General features: G+C 39.2%; 1 long non-coding RNA gene across 1 annotated transcript; it reads left to right on the forward strand.

Moving 5' to 3' along the window:
* The first annotated feature begins 872 nt into the window (after window positions 1-872).
* Window positions 873-3,735, forward strand: LOC147757657 (uncharacterized). The gene is made up of 4 exons (XR_015321600.1): window positions 873-976; window positions 1,447-2,012; window positions 2,676-2,836; window positions 3,112-3,735. It is a non-coding gene; the product is annotated as an uncharacterized LOC147757657 (long non-coding RNA).
* Window positions 3,736-20,059: the final 16,324 nt, after the last annotated feature.

Genomic DNA, 20,059 nt, shown 5'->3' on the forward strand with positions numbered 1-20,059 from the left:
TAATAGTATTAGTTAGTTTGATATACAGAATGATAAATCGGTCAGATGCATCGGTTATTAATCGATTATGAAAAAGTCCTTACTTTATTATCAGTTACAGGGAGCTTTACGAAATAAGGCAAACCGCCTATAATCGAATCATGCTAGTGAAGCTCCCCGCTATAAATACTTCGATTACTGTTTCTGCTAGAGGAATACCTCCTCCTGAATAAGCTCTTATACATGGAATACAGTGCATCCTTTTGCTTGAACCTGTGGTTGACGCTACCTGAATATCTCAAAATAGACTCAATCCTGCCACGACTGAAGTCAATTATAAGCAAATGCACTATTTCCTATCATTATAGAGCTGTGCTCATCCTTTTTCAACCTTATAGCGACGCGGACAAAATCCATCGAATCTGCTATAAAACTGATCATTTTATTCTTAAAATAGCTATATTTTTCACTGTCGCCATCCTTTAGCTCAGCGCTAGATTATCAGCGCTTTTAATATTATTACGCGATCTTTGGACGGTCTCTGTTAAAGCTAGCAGTTATTTTGCTATTTGCTACTATAGCTTCCAATTTGAATTCTATTAGAGCTGGCAACGTTTCTCGAGTCTGCTTTCAGTCGAAAACTCAACAGCATCAACAGTAGCTGCGGATAACTACTCTGTACTGCGATGGCTATGGCACGCGAGGGAAGACGACTTACAATTGCTCCGCTGGCGAATCGCGTACACGCTCATCAGCGACGAACCGCGAAGAACGGAAAACAATACAGAGGGAATGTCTGTTAGGACAGCTGCCGACGTCCAGTTAAGATGGCAGTGGCGTTTCTGGGCTTAAGCACCGTTGCTGCTGTCGCCAGTCCTGACGTCTTTTGTCCGCTATAACAACTGTTGCGCTCTCAGCTGGTTCCAGAGAAGGAACTAATTGTTTTGCTACAACGGAATGGAGACGAATCCTGCTATTAGCCACTATGTTTCCCTAGGTAATTTTTATTTCTAATTCAGAGAAAGCCGCAAAGCGAACGTTTTAGTTCTTCAAATTGTTTAGCAATAGAAATTCTGCTAGCACTAACAAGTAACTCTGCTGAATTAATGATTATTGTAATAACTGCAAATGTTAAAAGAGGTCTAGGCGGGTCATGTAAGATGGCTGGGGGGCTCATTTCTGTTTTGGCCCGCTTGCATTCACACGTCACGCACGAAACAGAACACTCAAACGCTGCTTGGACGCGGTTCCGTATTAAATCACAATCTGACTCGATATTATATAATCAGACTAGCATACAAAGATAGAAGATGGTGGATTTAGCAAAGAAAACTTGTACTTGTGTTTCTTCTGGTTTAAATACGTTTTCTTCTATATACACATGTGTACCCTGAAATAGTGCGCTATTCTACCCTTTCCTCTTAAGACTCCCTTTCTGTCTGTTTGTGTTGTTTCCATGAAAGAAAGGCCTGTCGCATGTATGCTATACTGTCGGATCTATCGATCGCCTGTGCTTCTGAGTCTAAGAGATCATCTGCATTTGGTGCCTGATCTTACGTCGCACCTGCCCGCTCAGATCACGCCGCTCGACTGAACGGTCCGCGCAGGCGGTTTCGATGCCGCTGAAGAAGCGGCACCGAGTACTCGGGCAAACGTACGGACCCACGGAACAGAGGATTCGAATGTTGCGGCGAGGAGCGCACACCAATGGCAACAGCGATAACAACGACGACAACGACAAAATATGGTGCTCAAAACAACTGAATGAAAGAAGAGCACCCCGTTCTAATGGTTGGGGCACCCCTCTTAGCCATGAAAGAGCAGAGAGGAAAAGACAGCCGCAGCCACAACCACCCCCTGCCTTGGGAAGGGCAGATTTTACTTCTTCTCTGATAAACAACAAGCCCGATTTCAAGATCTGACAGTAGGCAGCAACGGGAAAACAACAGCGTCTCATAATACGTTCACTCAAAGGCACAGTAAAGGCCGACGACTTTGATGAGGCTATGAGTAGGCAGAGCGAGGAAAGTTATGTACGTAAAATTTGCCATCGTCAAAAGTACGACAACTCTCACAGAGCTCGTAGCTCGAAAATCAGTGACGCAGGGTAGATATTTCGCGTATCCATTGTTTAGCATACGACGATATTGTACTAGATAGAGAAAGCGTAAAGTCCACTTTTGTACAGAGGGACAATTGCCTTCTATTCAGACATTTCGGTATGCAAAAAAAGACGAGGATGAGATTTATGGTAGCTATCTAAGTATGCCATTTATGTTAGTGTGTGAGCTAAGTAAACATAGAGTTCTTTTATTTTCAACAAAGATTGCCAAGAGGTATTCCCCCCATCAATATCCACATATGTTATGGGATGCTTCACTAATTGTACAACATTATTAGGCAAGAGATATTAAGCTTTATTAAGCCACACAGGCCTATATTAGCAGTAAATCTATTTTCTACTGCTGAAGTCTTTTAGTTTAGCCCTGCAATACTCCTACTACTACTAGGCGCCACAACGAGAAGTTGTTCAACTATTCTTTTTTTTTTATATCCAGAACTAGAACTACTTAGGCACAAATGGAGTTTAGTACATGAGATGTTATTTTCAAACCTTGTTAAATCGGATCGTCGAACTGTCTTCATCTGACATGATAATGACCATAATTAAACAGTCACACACCTCTATGCTTAAGCTACGACTGAGCAGATCAGCAGCCTGAAGTACAAAGATAAGAGGAATCGTCATTATATTTTCGCTAGTCAAACGTAACCCCCGAGGCGATATCTCACGGCGGAGTCCGGCGCACCTCATCAAGCTCACAAGCGCGGCAGCCAGTGCATATGACTGTTTCCGGTAAACTTTAAATTTATTTAACTTCTGCATTAACACTTGCAAACGAAATTTAACTTCTAAGTACTCCTCTTTTTTAGAAACTGCGAATGGTAACCGACTGAGTTCACTCCAGAAGAATTAAGTTCAGAAGGAAAAATCTTGGAAATCAACGTTCATTAGTCTACTCTGTGTTTTTTTTTTTTGAAAACTGTATTTATCGAAGAGTAATAAAAAAAAAGATTAGGCAAAGTGGCTTTGGACAAAAGTGCAATTCGTAAATGGCGCAATTGTTTCAGGAACAAAAAGTGTTAAAGGCCATCAAGTAGGTGATTCCATGTCGGAACCCAAAGCGCGAGAACGTATTGTGGTACCTCAAAAAGCTCGTTATGAAACCAGAGCATAGACTTTAAGGGTTCTTTCTGCCTAAACTAACATTTCACATGGAACGTATTACCTACTTTTCACTCAAATACTTGAAATGTGGAAACTGAATAAATAATGGGTCTCCCTTTAATTGACTCAAGACCAGTTATAAATGCGTGTCAGCTTTAATCACTAAGGAACCGGTTTGAAGCGTACGGTTCCCACAGACGGACCAAGGGAGAGACCGGTATTGCCTTAGAGAGAAACCGTACGTTAGGACTTAAGGTGACATTAGCTCCTGCGATGAAGACAAGAGCAATCTGTTAATATGAAATATAAAACAATGAATGCGCTTCGCGGTCCTCGTGGACCGTGGGCACGGCAGACGAAAGCATGCAATTCAGTTACCTGATAATCATGTCAGACCTCATCGCCATGCCTTAATTACTTCTTGGATTGAACAAAGAAATAGCCAACGTTTGCTTCAAGGCGCTTGTTCCCTTGACCTAAGTCGACATTTCCACGACGAAGGTTTCCATGTCCAAACGAGAATAATTAATAGGATAAGTAAATATTTGGCTTATAAGAAGCTGTTAGAGCGCTGGGATGGATAAAAAAAAAATAAAGAATCGCCTATTAAGGAGTAGTAATTTTCGCCTAACTAGTTCAAAAGTTAGCCATTCGAATTCGGCTAAATACTGGCGAGCTGTTTGTCGTTGCGTACATGGATGTTATCTGCTGTTGTTCTAATCAGCATGCTCCATGCAAGACGAGCTACCGGTAGAACCTTTTTTCTTGTTTCCGGAATCAATAGTCTATGTTATTGCCAGGAAACGTTCGAAAGATATCTCCATGAGACAAACTGAAACATTTTCAATAGAATTCTGATCTTAACAATTATCAAAACACTCAAAAGCTATTTTTTTTTCTCAAAGACATTAGTAGTTTGGAGAGAAGAGGGTACATGTTGCTAATGGGGTCGTCCAGGTAGAATCTAACAGTGAGCCTTTTTGCATTGTCTGGGTGTCTTAAGCCCTTGCAGTGTTAGTAGTCTTAGCTTAAAGTTTGATTCCGTTGGATTTTCTGCATGAAGAATAAAACGTATGCTTCAATGTGGCTTTATTATTGACAAGTTATTTACAGAATAAAGAAACAACATTTCGAATGTCGAGCGAAAGTTTTATATCCCGAGATGGCGCTCCAACCGCAATGAATAATGGCAATATTAAATCACACTTTTAGAATATGTAAAAAGCCTTCTGTTTTTGTTTAGATACAGTTTTAAACAACTCCTGACAAAAGTCCAGATTTAGATATCATACCTTGCGCATATATATATATATATATATATATATATAGAGAGAGAGAGAGAGAGAGAGAGAGAGAGTACGGCATCTAAGTCAGAACTAAGGAACAAATTAAGCCAATATAATATAAATCTCCACATCTTAATAATTAACTAGCAAAAAAAAGAGGTCATGTACTATTTGTATTTGGCTTGAGCTTTTTAAAGGGCTTAAAGGCATGCAGCCGAAAAGTGTGAAAGGTCTCAATCACCCTTATTGCGTACATTTTCGTCCGGAAAATCAGGACATTTTTATCAGTTCGTTTATATCCTGTTTTGCGACTGGATTTTCTACCCCCCATCTTATTCACTTGGGTACCTTTTCTCTATCATTGTTGATATTTACATTTTGTTTCTTGATATTTAATAATTTTTATCTATCCGAATGGTCGAACCCCTAACAGACGCTTATCTTCCTCCTTATTCGAGGCACACAGCAGTTGGGATAGGTGTTTATATGTTTACGTGCCTTCAGTGCGGGCGTGGATTGTTCAAGTAGTGCGTCGACCTTCATAATATTGGCGCGCGTATATTGGTTTTTTGGCCGAAACGCTCGAAGAAGACTACGATGGAGTGAATCTGCTATTTTTAGACGCTGGGGTGTCGTAAGCTTTGTATACTATAAGAGGGCCTCATCGGCACCCCGCCGATACTTACAAACATGAATTGAACGAGTTCGTTAAGTTTATTCTCTATTAGAAACAAAAAGAATCGCGTTATGGAACAGCATGTACAGCGGTAATGGCTTCTCTAATTGATGAGGAGAAACGTTGCATTGCGGCAATTCGGCCGACAATAAATCGACTGCCGTCATCGTAGGGACAGGGCGAATCGAATATTTCTTATATAATACGAGCAGATACCAACAGACCAAATCAACATGAGGTCTCTTTTTAAAATCAGATCACGCTGAAAGTTCTTTCATGTCATTTTATAATTCATAAACATAAGCATATGCATAGGAAATAAATACAATGCTTTAAAGGATCTGATCTGAAGAGTTCGTTGGCACTTGCAAGCTGGGTAAATCTTCTTTTTCGATAAGTGAGGAAGATTATTCTACAAATATACGCTTGCAAATTTATAGAAGTCGTTTATCTCGATATCATATCCTTGTATGTCAACGTTTTTGCGTCAAGTGTTTGCACGTATTTCACAACGCTAAATATGATAGTTTACAGATACAAAGAAATAGATACAATTGCTATTTTTAAAATGTTATTTCTAACCAAAAATACATATCCGATGTGTCTAACTGGCTGCAGTTACAGGTGTATGTTTGTTACCAATGAAGTCAGGCTAACTCCTCTGGGCTTTAGTTAATAGCCTATAATAACTAAAAATAGTTAATTTATTATCTATCTAATGCTCTGTAATAAGACATGAGCGTAGGACAAATACCTGATTGGACCATTCTAAAAGCGATATACCAATGAGCATCTATTTGATTTCAAATAGTTTATAAAACTTAGCATGTGGCCGCATAAACGCACTAAACACTAAATACAGAAAGAGTATAGAAAAATTCGAGATTCTATGCTAAGGATTAAAAGCATATGGCCCAAGCCCCTATTGCGCGTATAATTTATGGCGAGATTATGGTCCCGAAGATCTATTCGAGTGTAGCCAATACGTTTTTAGAAAGGGCAGCCTTTGTTTTTTTTTTTTTTTTTTTGAAAGAATGTGGGACATCAAAGGCGCCGCGAAGGTTTTCTATGAGTCTGTTTGTTGAAATTGAAGAAACGTTTTATGGCTCACAGCCTATAAATTCTATAAGGATAATCTAAAATTATACGGCCTCTGTGTCATGACTTCACGTATCAAGGCAGCGTGATGACCATGAGATGTTGATATTTGGTACTAAATGTTTAATCGCATTTACCAGCCAATATAACGTGAATACTCCTTAGGGTTGCCTATCTTAGACTGTCCATGATCTATGGCAATTGCAAGTTTCTGGGTTTTTTTACGGTTCGATTCGTATCCGTATTTTCAATTGTTTCATTATCAAATAGGTTAAGCTTTATAGAATACTCTAATTGTAGCCAGATTTTTACATAATTTCGGGATATGCCCTAATACCTTAACGTCTGCTCGGGACGTTTCACTTTATTAGCCATTTTGATTTAGCGATAGATCCAGGAATAGTTAGTTTTAAAATTGTTTAAAGTTTAATAATGTTTAACCACTAAATTTTAATAGTTATTACCGTGTGAGGTGGCTTATACGTTAGGTCGGAGATGAAGGCCGATGCCTATAGGCTGTATTTGGATAAAACTAATACAGTTCTTAAGGGCTTAGTTCCGCTATTACACTGATAAATGTTGAAGCACAAAAGCGACTCTACAAGTTACTTAAAAACCTCGTGGCTTAATTTGAGTACTTAAAACCACTGATAATTTCGCCTTTGCTGAATTAATTTTCTACATCAGGTTAGTCGCTCCGTTCGGCTGTCGGGCCGTCGGCGGACAAAGGAGCCGAGAAATTTTGCGAACTCTCGGCGTCGGTGGGATAGAAAAGGCGAGTGACCTTAACAACAATACATACTAGAATAACAGGACGAAGTAGCCAGGACACGATTAAACCCAACTGACGGGCACAGGACAGAAGCTGAGATTCGAAATCTGGAATCCGGAAGTGGGCGGAATGCTGTTAGCTAGTAATGCTCATAACTGCTGGTTCGTAATCACCCCTGCTAACGCTAGAACAGAAAACAGAGGCAGGGAGAAGAGCAGAAAAATGAGATGGCATCGCGCCGTAGTCGCTGCTTTGCTTGCAAATGCTCCCGCGATAACCGCAGCAGCCGCTGCATCATTGTGGTAGCAATAACAATAATAAATAGTAATAATAAAAAGAAATCTTTAAATATAAAGAAAAAAAAATGACGGAAGCAGAACCGAATAAACAACGCAAATGATTCGCTCAGCAGGTGCTGTTGCTTTTGACAAGAATTATACGTGACGCAAGATCGCTACATTGATGTGTCGTGTCGGCTGGAAATAAGAAGCCATCCTGACTTCGCTTAGTTGTTCGAGAAATCCTTGTGACAGCACTGTAAAACGGTAGCAGAGTATCGCCATGTTGGTTTAATGTAGCCATTGAAAATGTTAATACCGGCATTATACGCATGCAATGTTTACCATACTGTCGAGAGCTCTCAGTTGTAACGAATAATTATCAAGAACATATGCTGGTAAGCTGATAACGGTATCGAGCCGAATATGTGATTCTTTTCTTCGAGGCTATATTTCCCTTCGATAGCTGTGGCCACCTCTTCTTTTATTTTGTCACGATCATACAAAGCATTTGTGCAGTAGGGTATTTTGTCATATATATTGCGTCACAAAATCATCATCTTGTGTGAATTTTTCCAAACCTAGAAACTTATTTGACATATGGTACGCGGGAAGGTAATAGACGAAGGCGTCCATCTCAATATTTTTTAAACGCTATGTTGACGGCAATAAGTTAGCGTTTAGACACTTAATTCAATCAGCCGACAGGTTTTTAATGTATCTCTTGAATATGTGTATCTCTATCGTCGGTCGGCAAAACCCAATTTGTTGCTAAATGTGGACTATGCAAAATGGCGTGATTCAACTCGAATCAAAACACAGACTCGCTAGCCATTAGAGTGAACTCAAGATGTCTTATTCCAGTGACCCATTCCAATGACGAGACTAATAGCCATTGTACCTTGTATCTGTAGTAACATTATGGCACAGTGCTATAGGAATATGGAAACAGCATTAGATTCTCTAACGGTTGAGATGCTCTTTCCCGTATATGCGATATAGTTGCCCATGCGTCTCGACAAGAGCAAACAAATGAACAATACCAGATGCATTTTTAAGGCAGCCAACGGACTCCGTAACGACTAGATAGATTATCGACAGCCGTCTATGCTACGAAATGACACAAATCTTACATTTTCCCTTTAACTGGCTATTTACATCTCTCATAAATGCTGACCAATACGATAAGCTGTACCGCTATCAGCTCCATTATTGTACACCTTTTTACATATAGACGAATTAATGTACAATAAGGTGTGCAGTCTATCGTTGTGCTAGCTGAGAGCAAAGGCAGATCTACTTTGGTGATGTTGACAGGAGGAGTAGCCGGTTGACAAACAGGTTGGTTACAGTAATACTTGTAACCCAATGGAGCCATTATTGCCTAAAATAGCTTACCGAAGAATCTTACGTGATACCTTTTCGAAGATAAAAATATGCCCATTCGAATCGAACGGTAACAATGACCACAAGGAAGGTTGCGTTTATACTTCATTTGAATGAAATTAAAGGAAGAAATCATAGATGAAAACAAATTCATAGATAAGTGCTGAGAATGACATATTGTGAGCAATTCCTATGACATGTTGACAGCTCGGTCCAAATGCTCGCCCAAATATATCGGGCCCGCCAGTAGACTAGGTGAACGTTTTAACTCACATAGGTTTTTGCATTAATCAGCTAAATATCAGCTCAAGATGTCATCATTGTTACATGCCGTCCAAAGGCTTTCAGCTTAATAGAGACATTATATTAAAAAAAATAACTTTGCCAAAACTGCACGTGAAGAAAGTTAGCTACAGGTTTTTTGATTCCGTGATTAAAGCGTTTACTTGAAAAGATACACCAAACAAAAAAATGGTACTGATAGCAGCGCTATAACAAATACGATTACCGATGATTTAGACGAGTGCTTGATAACATATATTTTCGACCCAGTCTCTAACTCACAAGATAAAACTTTTATCTTCATACAAATGGAGGACAGAATTTTTAAAAATTTATTATTATAAAATGTGTATTTTGGAAAATTCTGATATTATGGTGATCTGAGGTGTATTTAACGAATACATGAATATAGCTGAACTAGTTGTCTCCTTTTTGATGTTGGCTCCCCCCTGAATTATTTTAGCGTGTGCCGAAACAGAACCTTTTTGAGACGTGTCCGAACAAATAGTTTTGTACCATCATTTCTGAGTCATGATCCGTCCGCTCGCCATGACGCGCTGAAAAAAGAATGGACACGAAGTGACGCATTTTATACGTTTCATAAATGACATCGTTAGCGCCCCCCTTTGCGCTTTATTTCGCTCAGGAATACATTAACACTTGGTGGTGAAGTTGAAGTCAAACAGAGTAAAATGGCATTCCCGTACAGCCATGAAATAGGTGTCTCAATAGCAGAAGAAACAATATAACTCGTACGAGCAAAAATAGTTAATCCGCTATTCACGTTTCCGTTTGAACGCTGATGCATGGGGCACGAATCAGCAACATCGATCAAGAACAATGACTGCCAATAACCTAGTACCTGCATTAAAAGTCGACACTGATGGCAGTAGCACAGCTCTACGGAAGACTATACTCAGGGGACGTTACGATCCTCTATTGCTCGTACGTATATCCGGAGATAATAATCGGCTCTGAGGATAAGTGTCATAGTAGCCTGCATTGCATACAACCAGCGTTTCCCCAGATCATATTCAATTCAGCTACTTCTTTACGTATTAGTATATATTAATCATAGACTGTAAATTGGGAACGATATTCGATAGAAAAAATATATTTCACGTTTCATATTATAGCTAGTTACCCATAGCATCTTCGCTGAAGATGAAGCACTTTCGCGGTGAAGAAAAATGAGACGGATTATGCAATAACATACCGCAATTCTATGTGCTGAAAATATTTTTTTTATCGAGATAACTTGTGCAAATGCAACTGATGCGAAACAATACAGTAACTACACACATCTGGATATGACGTTGTAAGAGTCGGAGTATGACAGCAGGGAGTAAAGAGAAAAACAGTTGTCCTGAGGGTTTCGCTCTGTCTGAACATAGTTCAAGGGAAGAAAGAAATTGCCCAGATCGTGACCTGGCGTCGTGCCTCACCGATCCAACTTTCTACCCACTTCAACTTCTTTGTCTCGCGCTACCGCCAGCCAAATCTAAACAGATAATGGTATTATCTACTAAAGTAGACGACGTTTCTATCACAAACCCGTGTCAGACTTTCACCTGACCGTAGCCATAACGCCCATATCGAAATTACTGATCCAAATAGCGTCTACGAGTAAAAGGGTGCTCTCTGTTATGCTCCTAGAGATTTGAAGACCGGGTGAATCTGGAACAGCAATGGTTTGTAAATCGCTCTGCTTCGTTACTTTTAGCTGAAATAAGTTTATTTATGTTGTAAAAAAAACGGTCTCATATGGTAGGATTATGAATGGAATAAGTGGTGAAAGCTGTTGGTCATCTGGCATCGCTTAGACTATAGACGCAGACCGACTTCGCTCCCAGGTCAATGATGATTGTCTTTGCCAATAACATAGAATGATGTAAAACAAACTTACATAGATAAATTTGTTATTACAAATGATAAAAATAAGAACGAAAACTCTATTTCGATTAAACACTGCTAATGAAACCAGAAAGTAGTAACTTTAACAAACGTTGTCTATTTTCGATTTATTGTAAATTATTCAGTTGTAATGTTTATAAAGTACTAAAGAGAAACAAAATGACTGATGTTAAAATAGCCTAAAAAGATGCCGTTCAAAAATGGACCTTCATGGAAAACAGAAATTTACCTGAATCAAATTTTAATCTAGCTATAAATGACCTCAAGTAAGATTACATACGTATTAATTGAAGACATTTTAGCTGTAACAACCAATATTATGTTAAAATATTAGCTACTATCATAATAATAAAATATGGAGTTTTTTTTTTACTTACTAAATATATATATATGTATAAGTATAGGGTGGAACCCCAATTTGCAACACTAAAAAAAATTACCTTTATGAATTGCCGTTAATTCTGTTACACTCGCTTCTATCATTAACCGATATGGTCACTGCTTGAATCGGGTAAACTTGCATAAGGCATAAGTCCGCATGGGGGGCGCGATAGTTTAACACGCAGTCTTTCTCCATTTTTCCTACGCAAGGCCAATGTGTTATCGTTGTCATGATAATTTCCGTATATCTCTTCTTGGCAGCGATTGTTATCGATATGTTAAATTCATCGTTCGTTTATATCATCACTACTAATCGAACTCCAAATATAAACCTATCTACAAAACGCCAACAGGCAGATCTAAAATAACCGGTCCACCTTCCTGTAAAGAAAAAAAAAAAGGCTAAATAAGTCTTTGCTATTATTCAGCTTAACACTGACAAATGAAGGGTAATGCTGCTGAATGCTTACAGCCTCGACCTCTTACGCAGCAGGAACACAAAGATCTCTCTTAAATCTTTTTTCGATTGTGACAGTACTGAATTATGTATGTTGTTTGATTGAATCTAGATATGTAACTCTGTTTTCTGTTTTGTCATCGACCTAATTTACCTGGCCAAAGTAAATGAAACCTAGAAGGGCCTAGAAGGACATGCGAAGTAGAGACAAGTGGCGGTTTAAATGGTTTTAACAGAAATGCTTAAATAATATATCTTACTGTGCTTATTTCAGCTAATATTTTAATCAATAACCTTAAAAAAACTAAAGTCATTGTTTTCGCATTAAGCGGATCCATTTTGTTTATTTTCTAACTAAATCTGTAAATTTGGTTGTGTAAAACACTTCTGTTGCTGTTTGAGACATATCGTAACGAATAATTCGTTCAAAATAACATTTGGGTGTATTAAAAATAATTTTATTTACGACCGACGTTTAATCTGCTGTACCAAACCTAACAATAGTTAGGGAAAACGAAGACCAACGGTTTCCGTTCGTTTTGGCCTGCAGTTCAGTTATAGAAAAGATAGGCTAGATTTACCATAAAATAGCTGTTGTGTATTTTGCTGCGTGTCCTTCTGCACCCCACCTGCTCACATTCTATTTGACAATGAAACGCCCAAGGGGCAATCGATTCGTTTTCTATTTAGGCTTTGCAAACTACTTCGTGAAGTTACAATACATTTGGCCCTTTCAGTGTCGGTCTATTTCGTCCAACTTACCTATCTATGCCAGTTTGTGAACAGATATTTCCTGTTGCAGTTGTACCACCGGCTATGATCCATTTGATAAGACAATTCGTTTGTAATTTTTCAATAAAACAAGCACATTTGGAACGCTTTGAGCCTTTTTCGGCCTTTCTGTGGGATGTTAGTTTACATTTAGAAGCTTTAGGGGGCTAAGGGCAACTACAACAAATGTTTAAAAAATAACTAATCGGACGACAATTGGTGCAAGGGCCGAAGGCGGTTTGGGCAAACAAGATGGATAACAGTAAAATTGCAAATTTATGAGCTGTGCAGATATGCATTACAGCACGAAGTTATATCATAAATTGAACTTTTGTATATATATATATAAATCTATATCTATATATGTTTCCAAAATAAACTTTCCAAAGTTCACCACTATAACGTCATACGGGTACAGGAACGATAGTACGAACATTACTGTAAAGTAATGCACTCCAGGTTCCTTTTTTTACTAAAACCTTGGTCGGCTTCTGTCAACTTCGAGTTTCTGAAGCTTACTTTTTTGTCGTTTTATTTTTATGCCACCAGGCGAGCTGTTCTATTTTTTAATTTTTTTTTCAATGTTTAGCCTAACATTTGCCATGAGGAACGCGTAAGCGCAATGTTTTAAGTGCGGTTTGCCTGTGTGGCTATTGTTGAAAACGCTGTTCTTGGCTTTAGCACGTCTGCCTGGCTGAGAATTCCTACAATTATATCGATGGAGAGGCTTTCTAGCTAGTGATAACCAATGGAGTTCAGTATAAACAAGACAAACCCTATTCAATGTTGACACCCAAAGAAATTTCAACTATTTGACGCGGCGCGGTTTTCGTTAGCGGAGTTATTAACGCCGCCCGAGATTCCTCTGAGCGCTACGTTCAGGTTAATACCGGTACAGGCGTAAGCTATTGTTCTTCGGACGACGTTTGAAGAAGCGCCCGAATAGCTGAACTCTGACAACCCTCTGCTGTGTCACATATTGGCTAAACACGCCTCATGTGTATCTGTCTGACTACCTGCTGCCCACTGCGTAGTAAGGGCAGCTTAACTAAAACACAGCCAGAATATTATCATTCGAAATAGGCCACTACTGCCCCGGCCCTGTTAGGTTCGATTCGTTCTAGCTGTCCTACTGCATTTCGGCTGAACACTAGCTACAATATCGATACAGAAAAGTTATATTAAATATCGCCAATTAACCCTCTTTCAGTCTAGTCACGTTGCCTATCGTTTTGTCTGGTTGCTAAGCATCTAAGCATTACGTTGCCCTTGGCGGACATCACGGAGTTTGGCTCTAAGTGCCGCTTGAAGTTCTAGCAAAGATGATTGGTCGGATGTTTTTTTCATTTCTCTAGCATAGAACAATATTAGTGTTTTGTACCCTGCAAAGTATGTGTATACTATTAATCTGAAAGGATGAATTGCAAGGACATTTCACACACCTACAAACAGGTTCCTTTTACTGAGGACCAAAGTTGAACGTTAATCGATATCTAAACTAAAATTCTAGTATCAATGCGGCCATTCTACGATTACCGGTCAAGCTGAGCCAAAACAGCAGAAATGTATATTACGTTGGCGTTCGTTCTAAATGGACTGCAATATCAGGTTTAGAATTCATTTAGGTCTGGAATTTACGTGTCTGTGAAATTAGCGATGTTTTATGTGTGTCTTATAATTATTAACAAGATAATTAATGCGAAAAGCGTACAATATCCGTTAACTGTAGATATAAGATATTAATGATTTACCATTACCATGTTTAAGAAAGATATAATCGTATTTTCTACTGTACACGATTATTATATAAGTCATTGAAAGTTTCATATACACGTGGCACTTGTACAAAAGGAAATTTACTAAATGCTTAGGCATAAGATGGTGGAACTGATTATCAGATCGTATATGAGGTATTTGCTGGCCTCGCCCGAAAGGATTCATGCTCAACATGTTGACATTAGTTTCAACATAAGTTTCATTTGAATTCGCTTGAGGGGATGTCAATAAAATTATTTGGAGACCTTTTAAAAGTGTCAACGGTTTTTTTTTTCATTTTAGTTTTCGAGATTTGCACCGTTGACGACAAGCTGTTTACGCGGATTGGAAAAAATCACATTCGAATACTCGTTGTAGACTTCACAGCGGAACACATTTTGAGCTTTGGATTGTGAACGATTTACATTTCATCGTTAATAACAATTTGGTATACAAGGCATCTTTTAGCTAACTTGATCACGATGCCTGCTTATTGGGGTTGTCGTAAATTCACTCCTTTGCCTTTTGTACGTTTTGCGTAAGATGCAAATGACCCGCAATTGCTTATTGAGTCCCTTTGAACTGATCGAGAAGGTCCTGTTGACTTTAAGCGGAATTGTTCAATAGTAGCCGATGTTCCCCCGTTGTCATTAAAAAAGTTTCTTTTACGAAGTCCCAAACCAACCCTTATGAATTGCAACATACTGAACCATTACTCAGAAGTAAACGTTTGTCATTCGGCAGGGCGATCTAATCCTGCGGCCGGTATTCGCTAGTGCATAATTGGTTGCGCTATTGAATGCTTCCCGGAATCTCTTCTAGTAGAGGACGCAACGATTGAAAGCGCTTCATTTGTCCAACAAGATATATACTTATCTACTTTCAGGGGCGGATTTTCCGATAGTTTACCGATGGGTTAGAAAGGCACATGCTTCCTTGGCATCCTTCCGCAAACAAACACATGTCATACCCACGTACGTCTTATGGCCCGTATCCTGCTCTCCGGGATATGTCATGCTATCATTAGGTGCACAGTCTTGTTTACGCCCGCGTGGACCCGACGACAAGTAGGAAGTAGCACATATATGCATATAGAGCGCGGCAGGCCACCAATCTTCATGTGTCACGCTATTAATAGTGTTGCGGTGATCTCCACCAAAAGAAAGGAAGACCGACTCGATTGATTCACATCCTTGCAGAGGCAGCAGATGACAGACAGTGTAAGAGAGTAATATATGCACCTAAAGTGTGGAGTCTAGACTGATCTGAAGCGGCAGCTTAATTAAAGCCAATTGCAGCTTAATTGAAATGCGATTGGAGAAAGACACAAGGCGGGACTACAGTAATAATAACCAATCAAAATGTAATACCGATTATATATTGATTGTACAAGCCACAACTTCACTAAATTCAGGCAGTAAGTGCGGCTATATATGCTTTCTTTACACGACGTCAAACGCCATCAATTAAGCTGCCGCCCTAGATCAGTCTGAATTGCGCTTGTGGGCTGATCATACGTTTCGCTGGAGGTACCCATTGGCCTTCGACAATAATTCGTCTGGGCATTTGTGTCTCCGCGACTGTGACGCGATAGCCTTTTTTCCTTTCGGTAGGGTCCACTGCAGCATATCAGCACCGTAGAGCTGACGTACCAGTGTCAATGACCTGCTTAGCTGGAATCGTAACTCATCTGATTAGGGCCGAAACCCATTAATGATTGACGCTAAAGTTCCCTAGTCCTTTTCTCTAACGGCTTGCGCACTAATCAGCCTTTAGTTGCATACCAGTCCAGGAGACCCTAAACGACTCAGATATGGTTTTTTCCATTTGGGCTGACAGAAACTGTGTACAATCAATATTGAGGTTGAACGTACTCATTACAAAAGGGTGAAGGATCTCGTACAAAAATACCTTCCTCGATTCTACCTGTAAAACACCTGAAGATGCCTGCCAGTGTGTTTCGTTTATACTTACTATCATGACGTCAGTTTCGTAAATTGAGCATAACAGGACAAACTCTGGTTAGATGTAGTAGATTAGGATGAATACGATGTTGTTGCTTTAGGCCGATCCGCCAAACATACTCAACAAGGCTGTCACCAAGGAACGCTGTGGTATAGGCCAATATGTATCCCTTTCAATGCGTTGCTATGGTAACGATAATTAGCAAGGTCTAGATAGACCATCTTCGCTCATGTTCAATCAAATATGGCCTGTTTCTGTTGCTCGGCGTTTTAGCGCTCTACACCTTAGTCGGTATCAAGCTTCCTTACGTGCTCACTCCTCTACTTTTATCCATTGTATTTCGCATTGCCGGTTCGATGATGCCTTTGCAACAGCAGCTCGAGCTCCAAGCGCGATAGTGCCAGGCTTCGATAAAGTAAATAAAAAAAACCCGGCACTATCGAACGTTGGAATGTCAAGACAAGTCGACAATATTGGACTGGATTTAATTTCTCTTAATCGAAAATGTTACTCTTGAGAGATAAATGAAGCGAGTACGATCGCTGTTAAGCTTAGCCCTCGGCTTTGCTAGCCTCGAAGCTTACGACCTCACTTACACGTTTTCTAGAAACACTACGGCTGTACCGCCCTCACCGTGGAACTGCGGTCTTAGAAGTTCTAGCAATAACGGAATTATGTTGTCTTAACATTGGTTACAACGAGTCGACCGACGGAAAGAGGGTATATCCATTGAAGTCAGTCCAAGCGAGATACATTCGCGTAAATAGCAAAGGTAAACCGTCGTTCGATTAGTTTTGTGGAAGATTTTTAGGCTAATTAGTAATATATTAACTACAGAGTGAATCGTATTTGATAATAACTTGTGATTGCTTGCGCTCCCCAAAGAGGTTTACATCGTGTCTTCAAGCGAGCCGTGAATTGTACGTATATGCGCGTCTGAATACGACGCCAACAATATATGAGGTGTCTCCGTGCGAAATGGTGTAACTGCGATGTATGCTGAATTCGGGGGCCTTTGGCCTTCTCGCAGCGAGGCACTCTGTGTATACAGCTGGGTATTTAGAAAATTTCGTTCAAGTCGCATTAACGCCATATTTACTGGCTTCAATGGCGGTTCCGGAGCCGCAATACATTGACAGTGGATCGCTTATGCATCTTCAATGTGAACTCGTTTTTCCGAAATATATTGTTTGCCGTCTGGTTCGTTTACAGAGCTTACCGATATCTAACCAATGAGCGACTGCGCTAAGCACGTTTATTTATTGATAGATACCAACTTGTTCAAAGATACGAGCAGATTAACTAATATACCACATAGCGAATAAGGATCGCGCGCTCGCCTACATATGGTGCTGTATTATATGAAATGCAATATATGGAACAACTACATATTAGTAAAGTTGTCTGCCATCGTCACCGACCAATAAAAATAACACACCGATATTCGTTGTGTTATTTTTATTATTTATTTAAACATTATTAGTTAACGAAAAGCGTTATTTATATTGGTTATGCTCGCTATACATTGCGCATAAAGGGGGTTGCGTTTTGCGTTCCTCTTCTATTTTTGAAATTGAGTTTATGACTAGTTTTTCAAGATTAAAACGGCTGTTAAAAAATACATCCACCCAGAAAATAAAATCATAGCACACAGCAGGGTCGCTGGTCTGGCTTATTCTTCATCCATAGTTATAGGGATGTCAACGTATCCCGCAGGCAAACCATAGCGTAGACGACACATGGAACATTTCGTCTATTGGAATCCTTGTCAGAAGGAAACGGTTGATAATCGGATGAAGCGATAACTTAAACCACTTGGTAAAAGTTTAATGGGTCTGAAAAGTGTCACGCAATTGTATAACAAATGAAGCTAGCAATTTTGTTTCGCTGGAAGCCGTGCTGCACTTTTCAATGATTTCGTCAAATTTGGTATTACCCAAAGCCTCGTGTTCCAGATCTATCCAGCTTACTATGTTCTATACCGCACTGCCTGCTGCAACTGAAGCCAGTTGACACAAAAGGTATACCAAGTAAGACGTTTATCAATTTTTCTTTCAGCAATCGTTACCATAAATTAGTTTTTGGCCAACCTAGGAAGGCGAGAACGCAGATCATGTATGTTTCATGGTATATTCCGCATATTTAACGCTTCGTCGAAATGGAATGGTTCGAACAGAAAGCTTAGTGATAGTAAACACTTCGATACAATCTGTACACGTATACTTGACATTTTCGCTCAAGATGGGTATAAATATAGATGAAAGTCTTAAGGTTCTTGTCCGCCGACGATAAAAACTATCCGAACGTAGTAGAAAAATATCAGGTTTGTCAAGCTAGTTTCAGAGAACTGGATAGATACACTGCCGACAGTTTAAGCAACTAAAACAATACATTGGCAACAAAAACTATGTTGTTAATTTTTGATGGATTTCAGCGGATTAATCGAGATTGTACAAACATGAACGTTGCTTCGAACCTTACATTAACTAAGTTCATTGAAAAATTTTTACCAAGTTACTGGCAATTGCTGTCTTCTGAATGCCCGGCATCCATTGAAATAGGCACTTTAAAATCGAACACACAATAGGTACCAATCCAGATATTGAATGTTAATGGACAACACATTTCGGTATCACTGATACACGTAACAAGCTCCTCGGTAGGTGTTAACATATCAAAACAACAGCCTATTCACTAATGAACCCAATCCATTTTATCTAATAAGAAATACTCGTCGTTGGTTTCCTAGTTTTGAAGCGAAACGTTTTTCAACTGATAGCAAAAACATCTACTAGTCCGAATACGAACAACATTAACAGACGTGAACGTTTTTGTTTGGATCAACTACAGTAACTTAGAAAAGCGAACCTATTATTTCACTGCAGAACTTAATCGGGCTTCACAGTGTTTGCTACTCTGTTTGTTAAGCTTTTTTAGGTAATGGAATCATGGAATGTCGAAACTTACTTAAGTTTCGACACTCCACGCAGTGTCTTATGGATCATTGGGACACTCGATCCTAATATTTGACTTTAAAGTCATATATATACGTGTCGGTAAAATTTACGATGATCGGCATCAATCACGAAGGCCTCTACACAACTTTGGGAAATAAAATCAGGCCCTAACGAGTGCATCTTAGAATATAGCGCTTGATATGATAGAGCTTCAGGAAGCTCTATAAGCACTCCTTCGGACAACTACTTGTCCTCTATGAAAACAGCTTTCCTAGCAAAACTCTGTTATCACCCAGATGAAAAGTAAATATTAGTAAGTACTGCGATCTAGTTTCCTCTCATATAGGTTTCATTTTAATCCGACACAGATAAAACGAATTTCTGTCGTTTCAAGCCTGCATATCACAAAAAATATTCGCCTTTCTTAATAGAAAGCTTAATAAATATATAACAAAGTTGTCATTGTATTAATTTAAGCTGAACGACTAATCTTTTAAATAACATGGCAGGTTTTGGTTTAAATTGAAAACAAACTCGTTTAAGAGGAAATTGCTGGCAGAAATTTCTGTTTGTGAAGGTTTCTGCTTGAAAAGTATATAGCAGATACATTTGCACGCCACACCGGAACCCTACGAAATTTCTGTACCGTTAGTCGTCGTCCTATTCTAAGCAGTTTTCGGATGACAAGCGTCAAAGATAAAAAAAAAAAAATATATAATTTGAGGATGTTCTAAGTAACATTCCTTTTTAGCGATAAAGCTAATTATGTCTGAAATAAGTGTACTTTTGATGTATTAAGGTAGGCTAAGGGTTTGCAGCGTACCTAAATGTCTCCGATACGGAAAACAAAGGAGAGTTCGTTGATGTATCTTT

This window comes from Varroa destructor, unplaced genomic scaffold (assembly GCF_002443255.2).
Source record: "Varroa destructor unplaced genomic scaffold, Vdes_3.0 BEIS01000002.1, whole genome shotgun sequence".
NCBI classification, from domain to species: domain Eukaryota; kingdom Metazoa; phylum Arthropoda; class Arachnida; order Mesostigmata; family Varroidae; genus Varroa; species Varroa destructor.